At 43.6% G+C, this 25,974-nt stretch overlaps 1 protein-coding gene across 8 annotated transcripts in view; it reads left to right on the top strand.

Annotated features, from left to right (window-relative positions):
• The window catches only part of Osbpl3 (oxysterol binding protein like 3), a 174,527-nt gene that overhangs the window by 11,997 nt on the left and 136,556 nt on the right, over window positions 1-25,974 (top strand). For 2 of the 8 annotated variants that reach the window (XM_031381875.1, XM_031381884.1), the window contains exon 2: window positions 14,139-14,230. The exons of 4 other annotated variants lie outside the window; for them this stretch is intronic. The gene's annotated coding sequence lies outside the window, so the exon portion shown is untranslated. Of the gene's footprint in view, window positions 1-1,668; window positions 1,748-14,035; window positions 14,231-25,974 lie in introns of those variants that run through there. 2 more of the 8 variants (XM_031381880.1, XM_031381878.1) reach the window with 2 other exon arrangements.

Below are 25,974 nucleotides of genomic sequence, written 5' to 3'. Positions count from 1 at the left end.
ATGTGCCTAGCTGGCCTGTTATCAGCATGGGAATGTTCAGTAGCAACTTGGGAAAGAGGCAAAGCCTGTGATCCTATCTGGGTCAGCAGTTCAGTGGATATTATGACAGCTGAGGAGGTTCCTAAGGGCAGGTTCCAGTCTCAGGCAGGTCCCAGGAGGGACAGCAGGATGCATGATGTTCCTTGGGGACAGTAAGCCAAATGGCGGGTAGGAGAAGGAGAACTAGCCACACAGGTAGGATAATGATAGTCATGTCTCTGATGGAGTAGCTACTAAAAAGGAATTGCTGCCCTCTATATTTACTGAGAGAACATCACCACATTTAGTTCTGACAACCACCTTTTAGATGGAGTTATGCTTCCAGTATACTCCTTGAACCGAGGAAGGTAATTCTAAACAGGACCCATCTGCTGGACCCATGCTGATAGAACAGGGCCTCAGAGCTGGGTGCGGTTTCAGAAAATGGGGAAGTAAGGAGAAAGACGTTTCAGGAGAAGTAGGGATGGCCACAGTGGAAAGCAAGTTATCTTTTGTAGCGGGAAGGTGGGTGTGATAGGGAGTCCAGGGTGTGCATGGCTGTTCAGTTCTCAGCCAGCTGGAGCCCCAACAGATGGTTTGAACAAGGGATTATGTATTCACTGATAAGACTGGCAGTCAGATGCAAAGGGTAAGCTGTACATTCCTGGAGGACTGCTTATTGGGGAAAAGAGAGACTTAGAGGCAGAAAAATCACAATATAAAAGGGAGCTAGATGATACAGTGGTCCATGCAACAAAGGGTACTCAGATGGCTTTTACACATCTGGTCTCTTGGTGTTGCCTTGTTTTGTTTGAGACTATGTAGCCTGGGCTGGCCTGGAACTCATGTAGACCAGGCTGGCCCAGGAATCACTGAGATCCACCTGCCCTTGCCTTCCTGGTGCTGGGGATTAAAAATGTGTGCTACCACACTCAGCCCAGTCTCTTGGTGTTTGAAGGAAGCTTTATTTGCCCGTGTGGCAGTATATTTGTGTTTTTATCTGAGAGTAGTTTATGGAAAGGAGGCTCTATTTCTAGACCATTCTACATGGCAAAGCTTGGTGAATGGTGATTTGTTGACAAAGTTATGTGCATTGTTTATATATACATTGTATCCGGTAGGTGTTCACAGAGGCTCTCAGCCTCTGTCCTTCCGAGAATATATCGAGTCTCTCATCTTATAAGCATGCATATGCACATAGCACAAACTGTGGGCCCTTTAAGGCTCCATACTAAGAGTGATCTTAACCTTATACATGTATTACTAAGGAATCATACCAATAATAAGGAGTCAGAGAGGAAAAGGTGGTAGCTTAAACAAGATTCAGAAAAAGGACTGCATGTATGGACTTCCTGGAGGTAGTCTGCTCCTGACGGGAAATTCCTGTTCTTCTGGTCTTTGTTCTCTGGGAGGGAAACTTGTATTAACCATTAGAACTGGTTTATCCCTTTGAGTTCTGCATGCCTTGGACCTTGGTTAGGACTCAGGAGCCTCTTTGCTTCTCTGGCATCCATCCAGCTCCTTTTCACAATGCCGATCAGATGTAGGTAGACACTTGTGTAAGAGAGCTAGCTGCCTTTTCTAACCCACATGTTTCACCTTTGCTTCACAGTGCTGAGCTCACGGGACAGAGTTTGGATTTCCTCTGTGAAATGTGATGTGGGGTTGCAACAGATGCTGAGGCTCTTTTTCACGGCCAGAGTGTCCCAGGCTATCCACGCTCTAGGAGGTGAGGTTCTGGGACCTGCTGTGGCTGTGTAACCGGCACTGAGGTTTACAAGTCACAGCCCTGCCTACGTGCTCAAGGGTATTGAGTACTGTTCCTCCTTAGTCAACTTTTGATAGATGTGAAAGAGCCATAGGAAACAGCCTGGTGACTGCCCCCTGGGCAAAAGACCCAGCTAGAGGAGGGGATCATGTGACTAGGAAACAGCGATAAGTTTCTCGAGTATACCGCTTCTACGCCCCAGCAACATTGTAACACCCGGTACAAATATTGATTGTGGGGCCCTGTTGTGTAACAAGTTTCCTTGAGATTGAGACATTCCATACTGCTGGAAAGCTCCTTAAGCAGAAAGGTAAACAACTCAAACTAGTTTCAGGAAGTCCCTGAAACTGACCAGATCCCACCATGCCCCTCTCTACCAGAGTAAAGTATGAGTCCCGCCCATAGGAAGTGAAGCTGAACTGCAAAGATTTTCAGAGGAGAAAAACTACAAAGACTTTGAGACCAGACCAGCTGCCTGGAAGAGGGTTAGACCAGAGTCACATGGACAGTTTGCAATCTGACTATGCAGTAAGTTCCAGGTCCCCAGCTTTGTGAGCTGTCACCCATGCTGGGCTGGGCCTTGGTGATGCAGATGGCTTTGAGTCATTTCTGCTCCTGTAAGTAACCTCTCACCCACATTCCTGTAAGTAACCCTAATAAAATTCATTGGTTCACCAAGCTGGACTTTGGTGGTATCTATACTTTGGTCTTTTAGGGGATCCCTGTCAGGGAATGAGTAAATGTGTGTGTTTCAAACAACAGTCCTCAAATCTGACTTTCACATTTAGTGGGGGGCAGGAACCATAATTGGTGTCTGAACAGGAACCCGACAGAATCAAAGATGAGTTAGGGAAGAGCAAGTGCATGGTCATGGATACGGATAGCAAGGCCTGTTACTGAGGTTGAGAAGCTGGAGGTGGGAGCTTCCCTGGAGGAAATTCCAATATAGTTGTCATTTCCTGTATGGTGGGTGTTCTTGTGCCTTTGTGCTATAAGAGTGGTTGTATGGCTTCTTGCTCTAGGTAGTGAGACATACAACTAAGGCTGAGCCATCAGGATTAGGAGTGTTTGTGGGAGGCAGTCTCAGAATAGCAGCCCTCATCTGTGTGGTATGGGGTGACATTCCAGCTAGATGAGTGGAGTTCACTGTGTGAATGTGGAGACACCCTGAAAACAGTTTAAAAAGGTAGAGGAAGCGTTACAGTCTTTAGATTATAGTCTAGAGATTAGTGTAGCAGAAGAAGCTGCTTGGCCGGTGTTGTGCGTAGTTAGAAATGCACCTGAGGCCAAGATGGAGCCAAGCAGGAGCTTGTTTGTGTAAGAGAGGAATTGCAACAAGAAAGAGAGATGGAACTAGTATTCTGTGTTGCTCCTGATTTGGCAACTAAATTAGATAAACAGGAGGGAGAGGTAGTAAAAGCAGTAAGAGATAAGTCCAACCTTCTGTAGAAAAAGAGAGGAAAAATCTGTAATCCAGCATGCAGGTGGGACATTAACTGGTGTATCAGGAAATTCTTAGCACTTGAATTGCTAGAGTTAGGAAAGACTTTTCAACAAGCAGTGAAAGAGCCTGGCTTTTGAGGCTGAGGGACACAGGAGCAGGTGGGATCAGTCTAACTGCTGTGGAGGCAGAAAAACTAATGTAACTAACTACCCATCCCCCCCTTAAGGCAAAGGCTGTATATCCTGAGACAGTATGAAAAAGAGTAATTCTCTATGGACTGGCTTATCAAAGCCTTTAGGAATATTTGGAAGTCCCCATAAATATCAGGAACTGGAGGACTACAGAGGAGGGGCAGGCGGTATTGAGGGAACTACAAATAAGGTTGGCTGTATTTGAACCCTAGCTCACTGGACCAGACAGAACTCTTGTTTACAGAGAAATTAAACAAGGTTGGTCCAGAAGGAACCTCCAGGCAAGTATCAAGCTTTAGTGGCAGAGTCCTTTGGTGGAGCAAGATCTTTATAAAGCAGGAAGGGCTTTGGCAGATCTCTGACTTAGAACAGCATTCGATGAGTGTCCTCAAAGTGAGAGCCACCCAGAGATCATTAAAAGGGAAAGTATGTGGCAGGATTTGTGTCGAGCTGGAGTTCCTAAGAAAAACTGATAGAAAGGCAAATTGTATGCTAAGGAGCTTCTGCCTAAGGAGAAGACGTCCTTGACAGAATACAGATGAAGAACATTAAGCATGCCCCAGGAGTGGGTAATCCCCCAAGACCAAGGAGGGTACATTTTCCTCCAGCAAAAGATAATGCTAGGGTGTAGACTGTTAGCCCAGCTAGAACTCCCCCAACAGCCAGGTATGGTGAATGGGGAGGCTAGAGGCATGGGCCAACCCAGGGTCACTCTGACCTCGTGAGCCAGAGGTGCAGCTGGAAAGCAGGGCCACATTTACCTTTGGCCCTGAGTAGGTCTGAGCAGACTAAGTCAGACCCACTGAGTTGAGTGGGTGTGGAGAAATGTAGGGAGGCTCCCAGGTCATGTAAACATAATAAATAGTTCAGAGAGAATCTCGGAGGATTACAGAGAACAAATTAAGTTAACACCTCCTATCTATGTGTATTAGTCAGGGTTCTCTAGAGTCACAGAACTTATGGAATGTCTCTCTAGGTTGAGGGAATCTATTGTGATGACTTACAGTCTGTAGTCCAACTAATCCAACAATGATCAGCTGTGAATGGAAAGCCCAAGAATCTAGTAGTTGCTCAGTCCCATGAGGATAGTTGTTCCAGCTGGCCTTTAGAAGTAGGTTCCAACAGATGTGCTGACAATTAAGTGCAAGCAGGCAAAGAGTGAATCTCCTTTCTTCCAATGCCGTTAAGTCAGTCTCAAGCAGAAGGTGTGGCCCAGATTAAAGGTGTGTACCACCCACCACACCTGGATCTGTAACTTGCCTTGTCCCAGGCTAACCTTTAACTCAGAGATCTATTTGCTTCGATCTCCTGGGATTAAAAGGCATGCACTACCTTGCCTGGGCCTAAGCTTTTCATGGCCACTATGCCTCAAGATTTCCATGCCAAGATCCTGGTCAGAAACTTGTGTCTTCCAGCCTCAAGATCAGGATCACAGGTGAGCCCTCCAATTCTGGATTGTTGTTCATTCCAGATATTGTCAAGTTGACAACCAGGAATAGCCATTACACTATGCTTTGTACCTGACCTTGATCTTTGGAGGAAGCAAATGATACAAATGGATGGAACCTTCCCATGCAGTAGTAGACCTTGCTCATTTCAATTCTAGTTATCTTCTTAGTTGTGAACTTCAGGGCTCACCTGACACTTGCTGAGGACAGATGACAACTGACTTTCAGAGTGTTTCACCAAGGTTATCTTTGGAACCCCACTGATCTGTTATGAGACAGTAGTTCCGGATGTTGCCTTGTCCTGCCTATCCTCTGGAAAAGGTTCTGTTATCCAGACATAGTTTTAACCTTGGAGAACTTTGCAGATTTGGAAAGCCATTGATGAGGCAACCATGTACAATAGTACTTCTACCTCCCTTATAGTCAGTCCTACTTGGACTTGGTTAATTAAGAGAAAAATGGGTTAAAATAGTAGCTCCAGACTTCATATCCAAAAGGTATACCCTACATGGATGGGAATGGACACTTCTGTAAGGTCATTGAATAAAATCACCATGCCTGGGGTGGGCCATCTCCTTCTGAGTTGTTGGCTAGGGATGTCCCTGAGGTTCCACAGATCATAAAGACTGATGCTACTGCTCTTGGTTGTATGCCAGACCCTATTGCTGAAGACACTGCATGTCCACTCAGAACATGGAGAAATTTAGCTGGGTCTGAACAGGAAACTTGCATCCTGCTGACTGGCTTTCATAGTGCCAGAGGGGGCCGTGCCAGCTGCAGGTGAACTGTCACCAACATTCCTGCTTGGCTATGAACTCTGCATTCTAAAATACCAACACACAAAATTGCATGTGCCTGCTTGTGCAATAGTGGCTTGGCTGTTGTGGGTAAGACCAACATCTTTCTGATTGGATCTAAGGCCAGCTGCACAAAACAGAATTCAAGCCTGTACTGGGAGCCAGAGCAAAACCTGTGGCTGGGGAGGTTGAAGGTTCCTTTGGGGAAGCAACTTCTGTGGTTTTCTTTTTGAGATGGATGTGATGTGCCTGTCAGATTGCCTTCTAAACTTGTATTTATGCCCATAGGCATTATCAGCCTCACTCATAACCACTGGGGAGCACCTGAGATGAAATGACTGTTACTGTGACATGGTGGCCTGTTTCTTAGTCAGAGGTGGATGTCTATAGTCACCCCCTCAGGGGGCTTGCCCACATGGCTGGCCTGGCTTCCCTGGGCAGGTGGGTCACTGAAATGTTTTAGATTGCAGCATATTCTTTTGAGCACATCTTTCCACCAAATAAGATGAATTCAGGAGAGAAGTGAATGCAGGGAGCAAACCCTTCAAACCTGATCCAGTGAACCTCAGAGAGCCGCCAATGCTGAACTGAGCAGGTGGACATTCGCTGTTCTCAAATCTGAGGCAGCTTAGTAATAGGATCAGGCACAAATAACCATTTATACCAAGGACAGTTTCATTTTTTAAAATTTAAATTAAATTTCATGTGTATGTGTGTTTTGCCTTTAAGTGCCTGGCAGAGGCCAGGAGAAGGGATCGTATCCCTTGGAACTGGAATTACAGATGGTTGTGAGCTACCATGTGGGTGCTGGGAATTGAACCCTGATCCTCTGGGAGAGCAGACACTGTTCTTAACTTCTGAACCATCAATTCTCCAGCCCCCAACATTTTTCTTTTTCTTTTTCTTTTTCATTTTTTTTTTTTTTTCAGAGACAGGGTTTCTCTGTGTAGTCCGGGCTGTCCTGGAACTCACTCTGTAGACCAGGCTGGCCTCGAACTCAGAAATCCACCTGCCTCTGCCTCCCAAGTGCTGGGATTAAAAGCGTGTGCCACCACCGCCCGGCCAACATTTTTCTTTTTGAATGAGGAAATAATATAGCCACCCAATGCTCCTTACAGTCAGAGACTGACACAAGGCTGACACAGTGTTCCATTTCAAAAGACTGCTGTTTATTTTATTTATATTTTTATTATTACTTATATTTATAATCCAGGGTGGACTATCTGGCTCTAAAAACTAATCCTTCAAAAGTTTTGAAGGGGATAAGGAATCAGTAATGTCTGAGGCCACTTGTTTGCAAATGACAGATATTCATTAGGGTCAGAACAATAAAAAAAGTTTTTGGTTGATGTTGCTAAGAAATTCTCAGTTGCATCACTCAGGAGGCAGAAGCAGGCAGATCTCTGAGTCTGCAGAGTGAGTTCCAGGCAAGCCAGGGCTAGGCAGAGAAACCATGCACAGTAAGCTTAGCTTCAAAGCCCAAGCTTTGCTGTCCTGTTTGTTGCCACAGACTGTCTGTTTTCATCTGGGTTTATCTCAGTCAGGCTTTCCCCTCTCCAGTGCCTCTTAGCTGTCCACACACAGGAGCAACAGTTGCTTCCGTCGATGTTTGTGGGCTGTTGGTTTTTTGCCTGGGTCATGGATCTAATCCAAATCACTTGCTGCAATAAGGATTGTCAGGGAACTTACTTGCCAGGCAAGGGTCGTGTGTGTCCTATAGAATTAAGGAAAGATTGAGACGGCAGTATCAGAATGGAGTGTTGGCAGTGTAGAAATAAAGGTAAAAACAAGACTTTTGAGAAAGAAATAATAAGCCAAAACTACCTATAGTAGAGACATCTGCTTGTATAAGAAAAACAAAGTTTTTAAAGGTCAAGAGGGCTGGGATGAACTTAAAGCTGACTAGAACATAAAATAACTGATAAGACCTATAAGAACAAGATTAGATGTTCTTCCCTCCCTGTACTGAACTCTGAGAACACCCTGATCCCCACTAACTAAAATTCCAGGACTTTCCAGCTTGACCCGTTCCAGGGGCCTTCCAGGTACAAGAATTAGGTAAGGGGGCAATGAAGCCAAAAGCAGCCCCCATGAGCAAGCCAACCAATACCTGAACAGATCCTTTGTTTGATACTGTACCAATCGGAATAAGCCAACTAGCCCTGTTACCTCTGTAAAGTATGAGAGATGTGTGCTTTCTGAGTTCGGGGTTGCCTCTTCCTACTTGGATGAGCAACCCCATGTGCATTGATCACGCACGTTGGATCAATAAACCTCATGTTATTGCAGCAATGCGTTGTCAAGTTGTGATTTGTGAGGTAGCATGTCTAAGCTAAGACTCTCTGAGGGTCTCACAGGGTCTTACAGCAGGTCATTTGTGGTTGACTTTGGCCATGGTTGTGACAGATACTTGCTATTGATGGAAGGAATATGACTTCGACTCTTCCCTTTTCCTTACATAATGTGTTTAGTATAGATCGCTAGGTTAGAAACTTACAGGAACCAAGAATTCTTAGTTCAGAATTTTAAAATACTGTAAAATTTGACTATTTGACTATTTTGGTTTTCCTCGCTGTCACTTGCCTTCTGCAAATGTCACCGCCTCTTAGTGACAGAGACAAGGTGATATCAAAGGATGTTACTAAAGCCATAGCTACATCTTCTTTCTGGAGTGACACCCACTTGGGGACACATCCCCGCAAAGCCAGTTTGGTTCATTGACCAATGGGAGTTGGAAGGAGTGCTGTTAGAATCCTATGCTTGCCATCTCCTAGTACTCCAGGCAGTGGAGGGCTGCCTCCTCCTGGGGTTGCCTGGATGCTCGAGCTTTGCTCATTTACCCCCTCCTGAATCCCTTGGGAATCCAATTCAGAAAGAATTAACACCTAGTTAGAAGAGAGCTAAGCCTTCAGGTCTGTTCATGACCTCAGCGCGCCTGTTATTTCTATATTTCCTAGCTAAATATGGACAATCTTTTTTAAAAAAAAAAAACAAAACAAAACTGTCCTCACAGTCATTGTATTGATTTTGTGTTGTCTGAGTTCTCTGCTTGTTTTAAGCCCTGCTTGTTTTGTTTTGTTCTTTTTTTCCTTTCTTTTTTAATCTTCAAAATACTTGTCTGGGCTGTGGTCAAGATTCACAAAAACCCCTTTGATTAAATTTCCCATTCATTTATGCGGCACCCATGCCTTTGTATTTTGAGACTATTTTTAGAACCCTAATGAGGCGGAAGGATTTGTGTTTCATTTCCCTTAGCTTCCCTCTGTTCAGACACCTGCGCTTGCTAATAATTGTCGCTGCCTCAGGCATATTCCTGCTTTCTGTGTTGCACTGTGCTTTAAAATAATATTGAGGGGAAAGCTAGGTATGGAGGCATATATCTGCACTGGAAAACATAGTTGTTTTTTTCCTGGTAGTTCAACAGAAGATGTTTCTAAAGAGTAAAAGCTAGCTTAGTACCATTTTAAGGCTGGTATTTTCTTCTCATCTTTTTTTTACCACCATTACTTAGTAGCCCACCTCCTTTGGTCATCTTGTTCATCTTGTTTCTTTTGTTTCCTTTTTTTTTTTTTTCAAGACATGGTTTCCTGTGTTGTCCCAGTGTCCTGAAACTTGCTCTGTAGACCAGGCTGGCCTTGAACTCACAGAGATCCACCTGCCTCTGCCTCCCAAGTGCTGGGATTAAAGGTGTGCGCCACCACTGCCTGGCTGGTCATCTTGTTTCTTAATTAAAAAAAAAATTTTTTTTTGAGCACCATTTGTGACTCCTGCTGATTTTCAAAAGTAAAAAACATCACTTTGTGTGACATCTCTTGACAGTAGTAGTCTCTTGGTCAAACCAGTGTAAGCCAAATCAGTTTTGCAGGAGGGTGACAGTCACCACAGCATGTGAAAAACATGAACTCATGAAAGGCATTTCAAAGAGAACATGTTCTCTTTTCTAGAGGGTTAGCCTGTTTCTCTTTACTTTAGGTGAAATGTTCATTGACTGGAACATCCATGCAGAAAAGTATGAAAACCGTAACATCTGGCTTACTGAGCTTTCACACGCCGGATGCATCTCTGTGACAGGTTTCCAGACAGAGAAGCAGAACATCACCGACAGCTCAGAAGCTCCACTCTCTGTCCCGCAGAGCTGTAAGATTAGCCCTTCTAGGTATTGCAACAGGGACGCAAATTGGATGAGCTGTAGGCTCATTCCGCCTCTCTTGTCGGTTTCTGTCTCTCTGTGTGTTTTGGTGTGTGTCTCTGTGTGTCTCGGTGTGCCATTGTTGTTTGTTCAGTCTGGATGCTGTTAGAGTTCCACTGTCTGATTATATATGACAGTGTGCCCATTCTACTACTGACAAACGTAGGGTTTTCCTCTGGGGTACCATTGCTGATTCGTGTTGCTATGTGTATTCCTGGATCTTGCTTTGGTGACTACGCAAGTACATACCTAGTCATGGAATTGTTAGCCACATGTTTCAGTACATTCCTCTAAACAGGGTCGACTGGTGGTTACTCTAGTGCACGTCTCCTTGAGTAGCACACAAGCGTTTCTGTGGCTCGGCAGCTCGGCGTGGGTGATTACTACTGCCTGTCTAGTTTCTTTTCAGCCAGTCACTGTTTACCGTATCTTCTTATTTTTAAGTTGCATAACCTTGCTTTAGTAAAGAAGTTGATGATCTTTTTGTAGAATTACTGGGCCTTAGTAGAGTGGTTTAAGAGATATTTTGATCTCAGTTGTACCTTTCAGTCATTTAAGTCCCAGCCAACGTGAGGATAACAAACTGAAGTAAGATTTGTCAGGATTTATGAAGTTGTGGCATGCACTTCTAAGCCAATGGGTCCCTAGAGCTCTATCTGACTTTTCTCATCACTAGATTTGTAGTGTTGTTTGGGACACTTAAGAACACATATTCAGCATATACCCAGAAGATGCTCCAACATGTAATAAGGACACATGCTCCACCATGTTCATAGCAGCCTTATTTATAATAGCTAGAAACTGGAAACAACCCAGATGTCCCTCAACAGAGGAGTGGATACAGAAATTGTGGTACATCTACACAATGGAGTACTACTCAGCTTTTAAAAACAATGAATTTATGAAATTCTTAGGGAAATGGATGGATCTGGAGAATATCATCCTGAGTGAGGTAACCCAATCACAAAAGAACACACATGGTATGCACTCTCTGATAAGTGGGTATTAGCCCAGAAGTTCGGAATACAGGAAGAACAACCCACAAACCACAAGAAACTCAAGAAGAAGGAAGACCAAAATGTGGACATTTCATTCCTTCTTAAAAGGGGGAAACAAATACCCATGGAAGGAGTTGCAGCGATTAACTATGGAGCAGAGACTGAAGGAAGGGCAATCCAGCCAAATATAGCTATCTCCTGAGAGGCTCTGACAGTACCTGACTAATACAGATGTAGAGGCTCACAGCCATCCATTGAACTGAGTACAGGGTCCCCAGTGAAGGAGTTAGAGAAATTACCAAAGGAGCTGAAGGGTTTGCAGCCCCTTAGGATGAACAACAATATGAACTAACTAGTACCCTCAGAGCTCCCAGGGTCTCAACCACCAACCAAAGAGTATACATGGTGGGACTGATTGTTCTGGCAGCATGTGTATAGTAGAGAATTGCAAGGTCGGTCATCAATGGGAGAAGAGGCCCTTGGCCCTGTGCAGGTTTTGTGCCCCAGTGTAGGGGAATGCCAGGGCCAATAAGTGGGAGAGGGTGGGGTGGCAAGCAGGGGGAGGCGGGAGGCAACAGGGGTTTGTTCTTGTTGTTTTTTGTTTTGTTTTGTTTTGTTTTGTTTTGTTTTTTGGAGGGGAAACTGAGAAAGGAGAAATCATATGACATGTAAATAAAGAAAATATCTAATTAAAAAAATAAATAAAATCTTTAGAAGATGCTTGGAATATTAAAAAAAAAAAAAAAAGAACACATATTCATGAGGGCTGGAGAGATGGCTCACTGGTTCAGGGCATTTATTGTTCTTCCAGAGGATCTGATATCAGATCTCAGCACCCATGTCACATGGTTCACAAATGCCTGTTAACTCCAGCTCCAGAGACCTGACACCCTCTTGGCTCTCTCATCCACCCACACACATGTGTAAACATGCGGCATGTATACACACACATGTGGCATGTATACGTGCATGAGTGCACACAAACGACAATAAAACAAATATTCAAAAAAAGAATATGTATACAATTATGAATTCATTCTTTCCACCAATCTGCCATCTCATATTGGAGTGAGAATACTGGACAGGTGGAGGATGCAAAGATTCAGGAGGCAGCCTTGATCTTCAGGGAGCTTAGATGAGGATGCTGGTGATGCTGTCACAAAGCTCTAGAGACTCGCCCTGGGTACCCGAAAAAGGGGAGGAGACAACAGTGTCGCATAACCACTGACATGCCTCCCCACCTGATTGTCAAGAGGTTTTGTAAATGGAAGAGAGAGGGAAGGCGCTTTCCCAGAAGTCTTAATCTATTTAGTATTGCTACTCTGTGTGTGTTTGGGGGAGAGGGAGGGATGTAGAGGAAGAAAGTGGCAGAGTGTGCCATGCATGTTCTTGAAAAGTTATGTTTATTTGATATTGTTGTATGTATGGTGTATTTGTTGTGTGTGTGGTGTATGTGTGGAGGTCAGAGGAGAACTCGGTGCAATCTGCTCTTTTTCCACCTTTATGAGGAGCATCTGTGATGACCTCAGACTATTAGGCTTGTGTGACAAGGGCTTTACTTGCTGAGTCATCTCACCAGCCTCGATTTTGTTAATATTTAAAGAGTAATTATTTTTTCTCATGTATACAGATGTGTGGTATTGTGTGTTCATGTGTGTGTGTGCGTGTAGGCTAGAGATCAGCGTGGGTTGTCTTCCTCAACCCCCGCCCCCTGCCCACACCTTATATATGGAGGCAGGGTCTTTTACTTGAACGCAGAGTTCACTGACTTGTCTGTTCTAATGGACCAGCATACTGTGAGGAGCTCCTCTCTTTACCTCTGGGGTTACAAGCAGGCCACCATGCCTTTGTGATGGTGCTGAGAATCTGAACTCAGATCCTCACACTTGCTTGGCAAGCACTTTACTGAGCCATCTTAGTATCTCTGAGAAATTAATTTTGAATACTTTTTAAGATTATCACATAATTACATCATTTCTCCCTTCTCTTGTCCCCCCCAAATCGTCCCCTATGTTCCTTCTTACTCCTTTTCAAATTCAGGTTCTCTTTTTTCATTAGTTGTTGTTATGTACATAAATACAACCTGCTCAGTCTATATAATTAAAACACTAGAATTTTTTTTTTTTTTTTTAAATCTTGGCCTTCATTCTGTTATGATAGCAGGTTAATAATGTATGGAGCCTGCATAGGTCACGTGCTTCAGATCTCTTTGGAGGATAATCTAGAAATCTTTTTCTAAGTTGAAGATGTGCATCCTTCCAGTGCAGCTTAGGCAAATGCACCTCCCACCTGAGCTTAACCTCTGGTGACGTAGGCTGTGATCTTAGAGACTGCACATAACTGGGTGTGGGAGGGTGGTGAGGAAATAGTGGTCTGTTCCTTTAATGGCTTCCCATAGAGGTCATAATTACTTGAGACAGTTTCCTGTCTCATGCATATCTGTGGTTCAGTCCCAAAGTTGTGCAGACCTTGTGTGCATTGTGTGATACATTTGTTTAGAAATTAGGGGAAGTGAATGTAATTTTTACCTGAAAGAAAATAAAGATGGCATCGGTTATCTTAATTTCTTCCTAAGAGGAGAGCTGTGGCTGGAGGACCGGTGTGTTGAGTTTCAAAACATATAACCTTGTCATACCTTTGCTTACCATAGAAGGAATAAGACTGCAGTTGCCTTTGAGTGACAGGCAAACCTTTAAACGTTAGCGTTTACAACATTCTCTAGAGCACATTCTGCCTCTTGATCTCCTAATCTTTCCACAATAATCAGATGAAGCCACAATTTTTGCTGCTTTTCAGATAAGGAAGCTCAGATCCAATTTTTTTTTTAAACAATTTGCATGAACTCATTCAGTGGCTTATATTTTAATTGAGAACATTAAGTGGATTGTTCAAGAAATAACTTCATCTCGCATGTACAAATTAAAGCACAAAGGGCAAACCCCTCAAGCACTCTTCAAGTGAAATGAACTGATAGCCAGGAGGTTTATTAACTAAAGCTTTGCTCTGGATCGATGTCTGCCCTCCTTGTTGTTGCCACGGCTCCCTCTCAGCTCATCAACCTTCATCAGGGCTCAGCTTCACACTTATTAGCACTGAGCAGCAAATTTGGAACTCATTAAGAGGTGGTTGGAGGCGCGATGAGCCTTTGCTTAATGCAAGATGTGGATTGGGGCAGGGAGTGTGTTTAGAACTCTCATCTTCTTCGTAACTGTTGGGGAAGGGTTTCTTTCCCAGACCTCAGAGTGCTCTAGTGATGGCAACTTGTTTTTCACTTTTCTTTGTCAGGTCTGCCCTGTGTCAGTAAAGACCATGGGAAGAGATTAATGCAACATTGACAATACTGCCTGCCTTCTTGCAGAAGTACCGAACTTAGTCAGGTATAGTCTCTGGAACTTTCTAGAATGCTTTAATGGCAGTTCTACTGATGTGGTATTTGCCCTTGACAGTACTCCCTAAAGCTAGTAGAATGTAATTTATTCCAAGTATGTTAATGAGCAACCAGAACTGTGTGTGAAGAGAGAGGGGAAGTAGTCAGGAGCTTACCAAGACTTTCACTGGTGGAACAGATCACAAACCAGGTACTGAAGGTGCAATAGAACAAGGGATTTCAGCCAAAAAGAGGAACACCAGGAGGAGAAAGTGGTACTTGAAGGCTGGAAGAACGAAGAGTATACAAGCTAGGTTTTTTTCCCTGTAAAGAAACAAAATAGTCTCTCTGCAGTGAAGAATACATTTATATTCCTATATGGCAACTATGTAAGTAGTTTATGACAGATGCTAAGGTTAGAAAGTGCAAGGAAAGTTCACATTGCCGGGACTGACAGGCAAAATATCTGAACAGTGTAGGTCTAAGGAGAGACTTGCTTTATAAACTGACCACTTGTCTGTGGGCGGGGGTGGGGGTGCGTTGCGTGTCTGCGCCTTCCTGCAGCTTTGCGGTTGTGAGGTGTGAACAAGCCAATCCTGCAGTTTTATCTCTCAGTTTTTTTATGCCCTGTGTCAGTAAAGACCATGGTCTTTAACTGATGGGCTACATCAGACAAGCAGGTGGGGAATAAAGCCAGGGTGGAGAAGAATGGTGTGTGGTAGGGTACTATTTTAAAACTTAGCTGTATTTTAGTCTGACTGGCTTGATTGCTTAGTGAGCAAAACAAGCCTGTCTGCTGCTGTAAGGGCAAACGTGGCTGCACCTGGAAAGAACAGAAAAGGATTGGTTAGCTGGGGGTATGGCAGGGCCCATGGTCAGCCTGAGGCAGGCTTGACAGTGCTTCTCTCACCCAGAGAAGTTGTACTGAAGCCTTGAGATCCAGTGCTTGGCACTACAAAGCAGGTACCTGAGTGGCTGTGGGACTTACCCTGATTTCACATCCAGATGTTGACTGTGGTTTACCCTTATCCTACGGGGAGTCAGAAAGTGCTTTACATGCAGGCTGCTCCTGGTCTTGATAGAAATGGACCTATTAGTGTTCTGGAATGTGAAGTGGGAATTACACTCTGATAGTCGGCAGATGGTACAACTGGTTGGTAAGTTGGAGGCAGTTGGGAAACAGCCTGGCATCATAGCTACACAGGCAGGGTTTTCTTTGTAGGGTCAAAAGTAGTTTGAATGAAACTGCACAGAAGTGGCTGTGCTAAATGATTGTGGCTCATTGCGATTGGATGTTTAAAGAAGGACGTCCATTCTGTAGATACTTATGCCTGTGAATTCGGTACCCTGTCCCTTGTATGTTCTAGAAATGTAACAGGAGTATGCGACCTTCACGTTATAAACACATAGTTTTGTCTTGTTTTTTTTGTGTTTTTTTTTTTTTGGTTTTGGTTTTTTGAGACAGGGTTTCTCTGTGTAGCCCTGGCTGTCCTAGAACTCACTCTGTAGACCAGGCTGGCCTCAAACTCAGAAATCCTCCTGCTTCTGCTTTAATCCCAAGTGGTGGGATTAAAGGCGTGCGCCACCATGGCCCAGCATAAACTCATAGTTAAGAGTGTCATATCTAATAAGTTCTGTGGAAGATGTTAAGAGGAGATAAGAAACTTGGGGATGTATAGGAGTTGGCATCCGGTTTTACTTAGGATGGTCAAAAGGCTCTCTACTAAAGCACCATTTAAGCAGAGATCTGAAGAGATCAATCCCAGGTCTCAGAAATGTCCTGTAGAGGAAATAAAAGTGCAGAGCCCCCAGGGCCACTCTCCAGAGGGCTGTGCTCTAGCCCAAAGCCAGGGAGAGTGACCAGAACAGAAACTACATCTGTCTTGTTGACGAACGCTGTGTCCCAGTACCACATCCCAGGACATGCGTCCTCAGATGACACAGGAAAGGAAGTACTCACTCTCATTGTGGGAAAATTCTAGTTTTTTGGCCTAGTTGGTGATGAGCATCAGCTGGTAGATTTGCTACTGTCTTTTGTGTCTTTTTGCACAAAAGAGTTATAACAACATGTTAATTAAAAATAACTTGTTATTACAATATTTGAATTAAAAAAAGCTTATTAGAAGCCTTCTGTGTACCTTTAAATGCTGGCAGTGTATGCACGGTCCATACCACCTGTGACCTCATGAGCCTTTTTGTGTGTAAGACATATTTTAGAGCTTTTGGTCACATTTTCTTACCCGTTGCTGGCCATACCCTCCTTTCTGTCCTCAGATTCATCCTTTACCACCGTAGCAGGGGCTCTGTGAGGCCCATTACCAGAGCTTAGGCAGTGCTGCTTACATTCTTGCCAAAGACTCTTCAGAGCATCTTTTACCCTTATACGTCTTTTTAAATTATTAATTTAGAGACAGAGTCTCACTTTTTGCCCTGCTAGCTTAGAACTCTTTATGTAGGCCAGGCTGGCCTTGAACTCTCAAGGGCTGGAATCAAGTGTTAGAATTTCATGCCTGACTCTGCCTTTGTAATTTTTAGAAAACAGTTTTTGGTCATTATGTTCCTGCTAAAGTCTTCCAGTTTGGAGACATAGAATAACATTTTTTTTCTCCGTTTTAAATGTGCACGTGTGTTTTGCCTACATGTATGTCTATACACTATAAGTGTGCCTGGTGCCAGCAAAGACTAGAAGATGGTGTCAGATCCCTTGGAACTGAAGCTACAGGTGGTTGTAAGGTGCTGCGTGGATGCTGGAAATCAAATCCGGGTCCCCTGCATCTCTTACAGGTCCTTCTTGCTATGTTATAACATCAAAGAGAGCTTTGCATAGCAAGTCAGGGCTAGCATAGTAGGTCTGTTCTCTCTTCTTATGCCAGTCATTAGTAATAGCCCTCATTATCTCCTCAAACCCCAGGTTAGCTTTCAGCAGCCTACCTTTAAAAAGCAAGAACATGAATTTCTAGATTGTTATACTTTCTGAGTCTTAGCCCTTGGCTCTTTGTACTATTTAGGTAGACTTTGAGGCATTGAATCTCAACCTTCCTAACGCCGTGACCCTTTAATACACTTCCTCATCTTGTTTTAATCCTCAGTCATAATATTATTTTTGTTGCTACTTCCTAATCTGTGTTTTCCGATGGTCTTGGGTGGCCCCTGGGAAAGGGTTGAAACGCACAGGTTGAGAACCAGTCACTCTCCTGTGTTGGTTCCTGTATCAGTTACTTTTCTGCTGCTATAATAAAACACCATGACCAAAGAAAATTAAACCCCTTAGTAGCTTACACTACCACATCCCAGAGGATCCCTGACTTCCTAAAATAGTGTCACCAAGCTGGAGACCAACTGCTCAAACTCTGACCTTATTGGGGCACATTTCATCCTCAAACCATAACATGCACACCCTCTGGGCTTGTTTGGTTTGTTTGTGCTACGTGAGCAACTGGCCAACAGTACCGACTTCATATACTTGGAGTGGAGAGATCACTTGCTTATCTAAATACTTTCTTTGCAGCCGATATGCCCAGGCTAAGTGTGTTACTCCAGTGGGTGTTTATGTGCATTCAAGGCATGTAAATGGTTCTTAGCATATTAGTAGCTATAAAATCTCCATCATTATGCAGGCGGTTTGGAGCCGTTTGGGTTTGATGACTTACCTTGGGACTTGATATCCTTATGGAGTAAGGATTAAAAGATAACTGTCTTTTGATGAAGAGAATAATAACTTCAACTCTAAAGATAGTTTAATTTGAGTAATAATAATAATTAATAATAATAATAATAATAACAATGATAAACCTGAGTGTTTAGATACACAGATGGTTCAGCCTATGGGGAGTGTGCGTCACCTGAGTCACCGAGTACTTGAACAATTGTTAATTTGTTTCCCATGAAATCTGTAGTTTTATGGATGAAGCCGAGTGGAATAAATACCATGAAAGTGAAGAGAGGCGTTTTATGGATGGAAACTTCGTGCAGCTGTCTGAGACTCCTGTTCCCACATCCCTTCCCTGAGAGTGCTCAGTGTCTGAGGAAGCCACCCCCCCCCATCCCCCTGACAGTTTTTCTCTCTTGGCTCTCACATTGATTGGCATGAATAGTAATTTCTTTGTGTGCTGTTTTGTCTCCAGTCTGGATACATGCTATGTCCTAGGTCATGCCATAGAACATTTAAAGCAGTGTCGGGTGACACTGGCCATTTTTAAATGGAGTCTCATTGGCTTGGTCTAAAGTGAGTGACCTGGAGTTTCCTTTCATTCATCCACTCCATCTGTCTTTATGTTTGTTCATATAACATTTACTATCTGCACTGTTAGGGCCTGAAATAGTCTGTGACTGCATCTTCAGCTTCCCTTTAAAGGGAGCTTCCAGGAGTGGTGATGCAGCTGAAGGGAGGACCAAGTGGTTAGCATAATAAGCAAGGGCCCACTGTCAGTCCCTAGCACCCTTTTATATTCTGCGGCTCTGAATTGCTTAGTCAGGATGCATGCCCTTTGTTTCCTAATGTGCTTAATTCTCTTTTATTTTATTCTGAGAATCTATTTGGTTTTTATACCGAGAGGCATAACCAGCACTTGCTTAATAAGTGTCTATTTAAGAGGAATAATTGACATCTTGGCCGTCATTCATGGACACTCAGTTCTTTAATAGCAGACATTTAAGCCCAACTTCAGAGCAGTTTTTCCTGAGGAGATGGATATAAGAACCTGCTGGCATTATTTTCCTGTAAGGAAGTCTGAGGGAGAGTCATTCGGTTTGGAAAGATAGGCACTAACTCTTCAGGAGAGCTGACAATGGCTGCACTTCAGGATTGTCAAACAAGGAACTAAATGCGTTTCCTTGCTGAACTCCCTTCTTTCTGCTTTTCCCTTTTGGGGAGCTTTAGTGAGTTTGATTTTTTTTTTCTTTCTGTCTTGGATTTCAGCTGTTAAACAACTTAAATGAGTATTGATCCAAGCATTTTTGATTCTGTAGAAACCATCTTTTACCTCTCTCTCTCATGGGTATGTTTTAAGGTGTTTGTTTTTTGTTTCCTGGTAAAGAAGTGAGGTGTGACGAAGTTATTATCCGCTTCCTTAGGAACTTTTGTGTTGGCGCTCTGTACACTTAAAAGAGTAAATGAGTTTTATGGTCTGTTGGGAAAAGCTAATAATTTACAATAGACTTTCTTTGGAAAATAGATCTCAAATTCCAGGCAGTTGATTTGCAAGCATACCTTTGGCTCCTAAGGCATTGCTTGTTAAATAGTTGACTAAGCCTGGGACTTTGTTTTGGTTCTCTCAAGTTTGCCCAAGTTTGGTTTCAGGAAATCAGAGCCCGAAGCAAGGATCTGAGTACAGGTAGGGTTGTTTTTGTTTTTTGTTTTTTGTTTTGTTTTGTTTTGTTTTGTTTTTCCAGATGATCCCAGGAAGGAGGGCTGAAGTGACAGGGACAGAGAAGAGTTAATGGCAAGTGTGCCGTGAAGGTCGATGCTTTTGACTATCTGCTTCTGACCCCGATTGCTCTCTCTGCTTGATGGGAGCTGGAACATTTACAGTCACACGGTAGTCTTCAGTCACCTTGTGCTCTCAGCGGCCACTTATGTCCCCATGCTTCTGGGCTGGGTTTGCTTTTTTAGCTAAGTTGGCAACTCTGTCCCAGAGAAGAGATAGAGAGACCCCACCTTCCCCGTGGTGAGAGCTTTCTGCTGGGATCCCCTCACTGTGGCTACAATTGGAAAGAGCCAGGCTGATGGAATGAGAGAAGAGCCATTCTGAGCACCTATTCTCACTGATTGCCATCAGGTTGGCTGTGCAGTACAGCCAACCATTTCAGTGAACCAAAACTGTATGTTTTTAGGAGACCACCACTCACCTAACACTAAGAAGGGAAATATACAGCCAGACACTATAGACAGGCTGATGAGGAAGACATGGTGGTCATTAGCGGTGTGACACACATCCTATGTTAGAAACCTTAGAATGTGAAAATGTACATTTAAGAACTGATGAAACTTGGCATAGGATAGGCGATAGGACACTATGCTTGTGCGTGTGTGCATGTCTTATGATGGAAAGATAATGGACATAAATAAGGGTTATATCATAGTGTGTAAAGCATGATTGTTCTAATGTGAAGAAACATTGATATGTTTGAGATGAATTCATAACCATATTGCTGACGTGAATTCTCCACAGCATGATGGGTTTGCTAACAGTCTTTACAGGGGGGACTGTATGTGGTACCGTGGAGCTGAGGAAGAGGCAGAGCAGTAGAGGTTGGGGAAGTCACAGTTTACCAAGCTGTTTACTGAGTCATGGACAGTGTGCAGGTCAGGTCTAAACCCAGTGGCTGCTATCCAGATCCTTGTGTTTCTGTGCACCCGAGCAGCACACAGGTCGTTAGAAGAGCTGCCTCCCTTTGATGAGCCACACAGAGGCGAACACTTAGTATACACAGAAAGTATTTTTCTTGGGGACAGTCCCTTATCAGCTGTCAATGCTTTTAGCATCTTCTCGTGTGCTTGATGACTGAGGTAACAGTTCTTAGTGACACTGTCTTTTAACATTCAAGCAGGGAGGCATGAATTCAGTATAGATGTAGAATTAAGGTCCTGGGAAGTTCTTTGCAAAAAGAGAAGAGTCGCTCGGGGTCGGAACAATCACCAACTGCACCGTGCCTCTGCTGCCGTAGGTCACAGCTCCAACAGCAGACATCATTTTGTCAGTAAAAGATTCTTCTTCAGTGGCTCAGCTGTAGTCTTTGGATTGCTAAGAGGGTCTTCCTATTAGTGATGAATTAAGTCTGGGGCGTTCATGGCTGCCTGGCAGCCTTAGCCCTGTCATCTGAAGTAGGATAGGTACAATTTCTTCTCTGCAGAAGTGCATCAGTCAGTCTGCATCAGTCTGAAGTAGAGGAAGCCGGCGCCTTCTGATTAGCAGTACTTCAAATATTTGAAAACAGTAACTCTAGCTTCTCTTTCTTCTTGTAAGCCTTTTTTGGGGAGAGAGGAGTTGGGAATGGCTGTATTTTGAAACATCTTACTGTATAGCCCCGGCTGTCTTGGAACTCACTCCATAGGCCAGGCTGGTCTCAAGCTCACAGAAATCTACCTGCCTCTGCCTCCCAAGTGCTGGGTTAAAGGCATATGCCACTATATCGGGCAAGACTTTCTTTTTTAGGTCAGTGTTCTCAGACAGGAAGCCCAGAGAAAGCTGTGTGTGTGTGTGTATGTGTGTGTCTACCCTCAGGAAAGCTATGACCTGTAATTCATCCTGCTGTCAGCTTCAGGTCAGATTTTCTCTGAGAGTCTGTGAGTTTGCTGTATGCATGCTATTTAGAGCTTGTTTGTTTTTATTTCCAGTAAAATATTTAGAACTTAGCATTGGATTTTAAAAGACAACTATTCTTAGTGTTTAATTTCTGATATAATCTCTTAATCTTGAAGTACACTGATGGATGGAATGTATGCCTGCTGTGGAATCATCAGTATCCCTCCCAGAATCTGATACAAGAGAGACATGTAGTGAATGCATATACATATTCATATGTTCATATATCCACATGTGTGTACACATACATATTACATGTATATGTGCATATTAACACACATATAACCATATACACAGTCATAGATATATACTCAGATACACAAATATATATATACACACATATACATGTGTACCCATATATGTATATACACACATATAAATACACTTATACTAACATATGTATACATATATGTCTTACTTCTGTTCATGTCATAGTTTGTTCCACGCTCCTTGCTGTCCAGCATCAATGATGACAGAACACCGAGACTACTACTCTCGACGGTTTACTCAGGAAATTTCTTTTCTAATTTACAGCCTTTTCTGGTTCCTAGGTGTCACAGCTCTCCTAGGTTCTTAAGTGTTACAGCTCTTCTAGATGTCACGGCTCTTCTTGGTGTTTCTGCTTCTTCTTCTTCCTAGGTGCTGCAGGTCTGCTTGCTTCTGTGGAGTGGGGCTCTGACTGTCTAGAGAGAGATCCTTATATACCCAAGCTTGAGCTCTCAAGTCCTCCTGGATTGGTTCTCAGCAATTGCATCATTAGCATGCACCCGCTCGGGAGACACCTAATTTGCATGAGCCCGATTGGGAGGGGTTGATACATGCGCAGTGGAACTGGTTTACTGCTACAGTGTATCGGGAACAGGTGCCATCTTGAATCTTATCGTCCAAGCAGCTGCCTACAATAGTTTAGTGTATAGCTTATTTTATTTTTATGAAAGCTTTATTTTTACCTTTGTGCGTGTGTGTGTGTGTGTGTGTGTGTGTGTGTGTGTGTGTGTGTAGGCCAGAAGATGTTATCAGGTCCCCCAGAGCTGGAGCTACAGGTGGTATTGACTGCCTGGGATAAATGCCATGACCTGAACTTGGGTCCTCTGAAAGAACAGTAAGTGCTCTTAACCTCTGAGGCATCTTTCTAGTGGCCATAGAGCTTACTTCAATGTCCAAGTTTTAGGCAGTGTTCTGCTGTCTCCTCAGAAATAGTGACTCTTAGATATGTTTGCTAATACTTGCCATCTCCCTTCCATGGGTAAGGATGGAAGTTATGTGGTTAGATGTTTACTTTTTTTTTTTTTTTTTCCGAGACAGGGTTTCTTTGTGTTGCCTTGGCTGTCCTGGAACTCACTCTGTAGACCAGGCGGGCCCCGAACTCAGAAATCCGCCTACCTCTGCCTCCCAAGTGCTGCGATTAAAGGCGTGCGCCACCACGCTCGGCTAGGTTAGATGTTTACTGCTCTAGTTGATAGCATAAACCTAGGAGAGCAGTGTAACTTTAATTTTTTTCAAAACCTATTTTCAGTGATGGTTCTTAAATGCTTTAACCTCCCTTTTAGCCTACCATCCACTAGAGATAGTGGGAAAGAAGAGATACAGGGGAAGTGGACCTGCTCAGAAAGGTTCTTTGGAGCAACTTCTATCTGTGTTGTCTGGAAATTGGCAGTTCAGTTCACAGGTCAGCAGGCAATGGCTCGATCCATTTGCAAACACTTCATGGATACACCAGCAGTCCAGTTCAGTAGAGTCAGGATAGCAAACATGAATCAGCAGTGGTGGCACTACTTAGCAGAGCCTCAGCCTCGGTTTGAGTCAGCAGGAGGGGCCAGGAGGAACATCAGGGGAAGTTCTCAGCTGTGCCTCTCTCAGTGAAGCAAAGATCAGCAAAGACTCGAGACCCACAAGTGTTGCCCAGCCAGCTGTACCAGCAAGCCAAGCTTTGTCTCTGTCACTTCATGGAGTCTTATTTAGACCTTCCAAATATCATGTGTCCTCCATGGGTCTTGTCTCACAGCGAGGGTCTTGTCCCAGCTGACATCAGTCTGCCAATCAGCCTGAGTTCTCAGAAGCAGCAAGAAACTGCAGCACACCACCAGAAGTTTTTTGGTGCAATTCTGTCTTTGGAGTCCTAACAAATGAAGCTCAACTACGAAGTATAAGGTGGACCAATACATGCCTGTTGTTAGTAAAGAATTCTTCATCACATGTCCTTTCATGTGCTTGCTTTAGCAGAACATCCTCTCTTCTGTGTCTGCTTCCGCCTAAAGTTCCTTCAGGAGTCTGCCTTAGTCTTTTACCCGAGTCCACTTCAGCTAAATGTTCCTTCACGTGTTTGCCCCAGCAAAACATCCAACTGACTGTCCAAAGAACTCGTAAGTTTCCACTTCAGAGCGGCACCTAGAAATGAAGTGGACTGAAGTTTCATGTAATAGCTAACTGTAGTCAGAGTATCAGACAATTTATATTATGAGGGTTAAGAAGAATCACATGAGTGAGGTATTCAATCACAGGGACCGGCCACACATGGCAAAAGCATGCTTTTCCATAGAGGCACATGAATAACAGCAGCTGACGTAAACTCACTTCTACCTGATACACCTGGAAGGGGCACAAAAACACATTCGAAGAACAGTTCTGTGTTTTGAAGAAACTGAGGTCACAAAGATTCCTATTTTCTTAGAGTTTTCTCACAAGAACTCAGAATTCTCATACAACTCCAATCTTGGTCTATGTTCTAACAGTTAGAAATAAAACAGTAGGCTCAAATATGACTTTGAGAGTCGTGTCATGCGAGTCACTGTGTAAAAAAGTAAAGTGAGCGTGTGTGACTTTCCAGGGGACTGTCCCGGGAGCATCAGAGGGCAAAGCATCAATTGGGAAGGCAGCACCAAAGACTGTGAGCTTCCAGTACAGCTCTATAGATCTGGGGCCTGAATCCTTCTGTAGACCTTGGATTCATCCTGGAACTCTCCATTTCGAATCTCATAGTGGTCTTTTTCTCCGTTTTAACTCATTTTTGGAAGGAGGATAGTGAAGAGTCTCAGTTCTATCTTTACTTTCTAAATTCCATTTCACAGACTCACAGAAGCTTCGTAAGGGTTCTTGGGATTTACAGTCTAGCAACCGTGGATGTACTGCCTCTCCTCCAATGGCTCTCACCCCTACACACTTGCTGACAACCCTTGAACCTAGAGCAGGTGTGATCATCCAGGTGCTGAACAGAGGAGAGCCCTGTATACCCCAAGAGCTCCCTTGCACACAGGCAGCCTGCACAGTCCAATGAAGCCTTTGTTGGTTAAAAGTCCAAAGTTCGACAACTGTTATCTGATTCTTTTGTTAAAAAAAAAAAAACACTTAGTTAAGCTTAGCCTCTTTAATTAAAGAAAGCATTTGCAGGGAACAAAATAGCCCACTTCCCTCATAGGAACTCACAGTTAAAATACAAATAAAAAATTTATCCAGCCACTTATTTATATTAAAACTAATATACCTTTAATTTATATTAAAACTTAATTTACCTCTTCATATACCCTGTTGGTATTTTATTTTATTTTTTAATAGCCATGGTAGAGACACAGGTAAGTAAAAGAACAAGTGATAAGAATGTTTAAGCTCTGGCTTTAATCCCCAGCTCTAGAAACAAAACAACCCAAAACCCCTAATCCTGGAAGTGCCCCCCCCAAGACTAGAGATAGTCCCTGTATGCTCCAGTTGCCTCTCAGAGAGCATGACAGCAAAGCTGGGTGTGGCTTAGGGTTGTAAAGGTTCTGTGAAGTCTGCTTACTGCTTTTGGGGATACTAGCTGACATAGAGAAATAGAATGTCATGGAAAGAGATTCCCGTGTAGGAGAAGCCACTCGTAGCCACCTTAGCCCAAAGCCCAGCTAAGGACTCAGTTCACAGCCACCATCAAGCAGCAGGTTGAGGGGAACTGTCTCAGACAGCCATCCACTTGCGTCTGCAGAAGACTCCAGCCACACCTGGAGAAGGATTATAGTCCCATGAGAAAGCCTGACCCAGCTGTGTCTGAGTTCTTGACCCTCAAGTTATAAGCCAAGTAAGATGGTTGTTTCAAGCTATTATGTTTTAAGGTACTTTGCTACTTAGTAACTGGAGGACACAATAGGCCAAGAAATAAAAATATTTAAAATCAATGGTGTTGCTGGGCCGTGGTGGCGCACGCCTTTAATCCTAGCACTTGGGAGGCAGAGGCAGGCGGATTTTTGAGTTCGAGGCCAGCCTGGACTACAGAGTGAGTTCTAGGACAGCCAGGGCTATACAGAGAAACCCTGTCTCAGAAAACCAACCAATCAACCAACCAACCAACCAAACAAACAAACCAAAAATAAACAAAAAACAAAGTAAAATCAATGGTGTTGTAGTATGAGATATCTTCTGTGCTTTACTTTGCTTCTGAGTAGTCTAGATATTATTTGAACCTCTTATGAGCGATGCACAT

The sequence above is a fragment of the Mastomys coucha genome, unplaced genomic scaffold, assembly GCF_008632895.1.
Source record: "Mastomys coucha isolate ucsf_1 unplaced genomic scaffold, UCSF_Mcou_1 pScaffold20, whole genome shotgun sequence".
Classification (NCBI taxonomy): domain Eukaryota; kingdom Metazoa; phylum Chordata; class Mammalia; order Rodentia; family Muridae; genus Mastomys; species Mastomys coucha.
The sequence above is the reverse complement of the archived record's forward strand: the minus strand, read 5'-3'. Positions and strand labels throughout refer to the sequence as shown.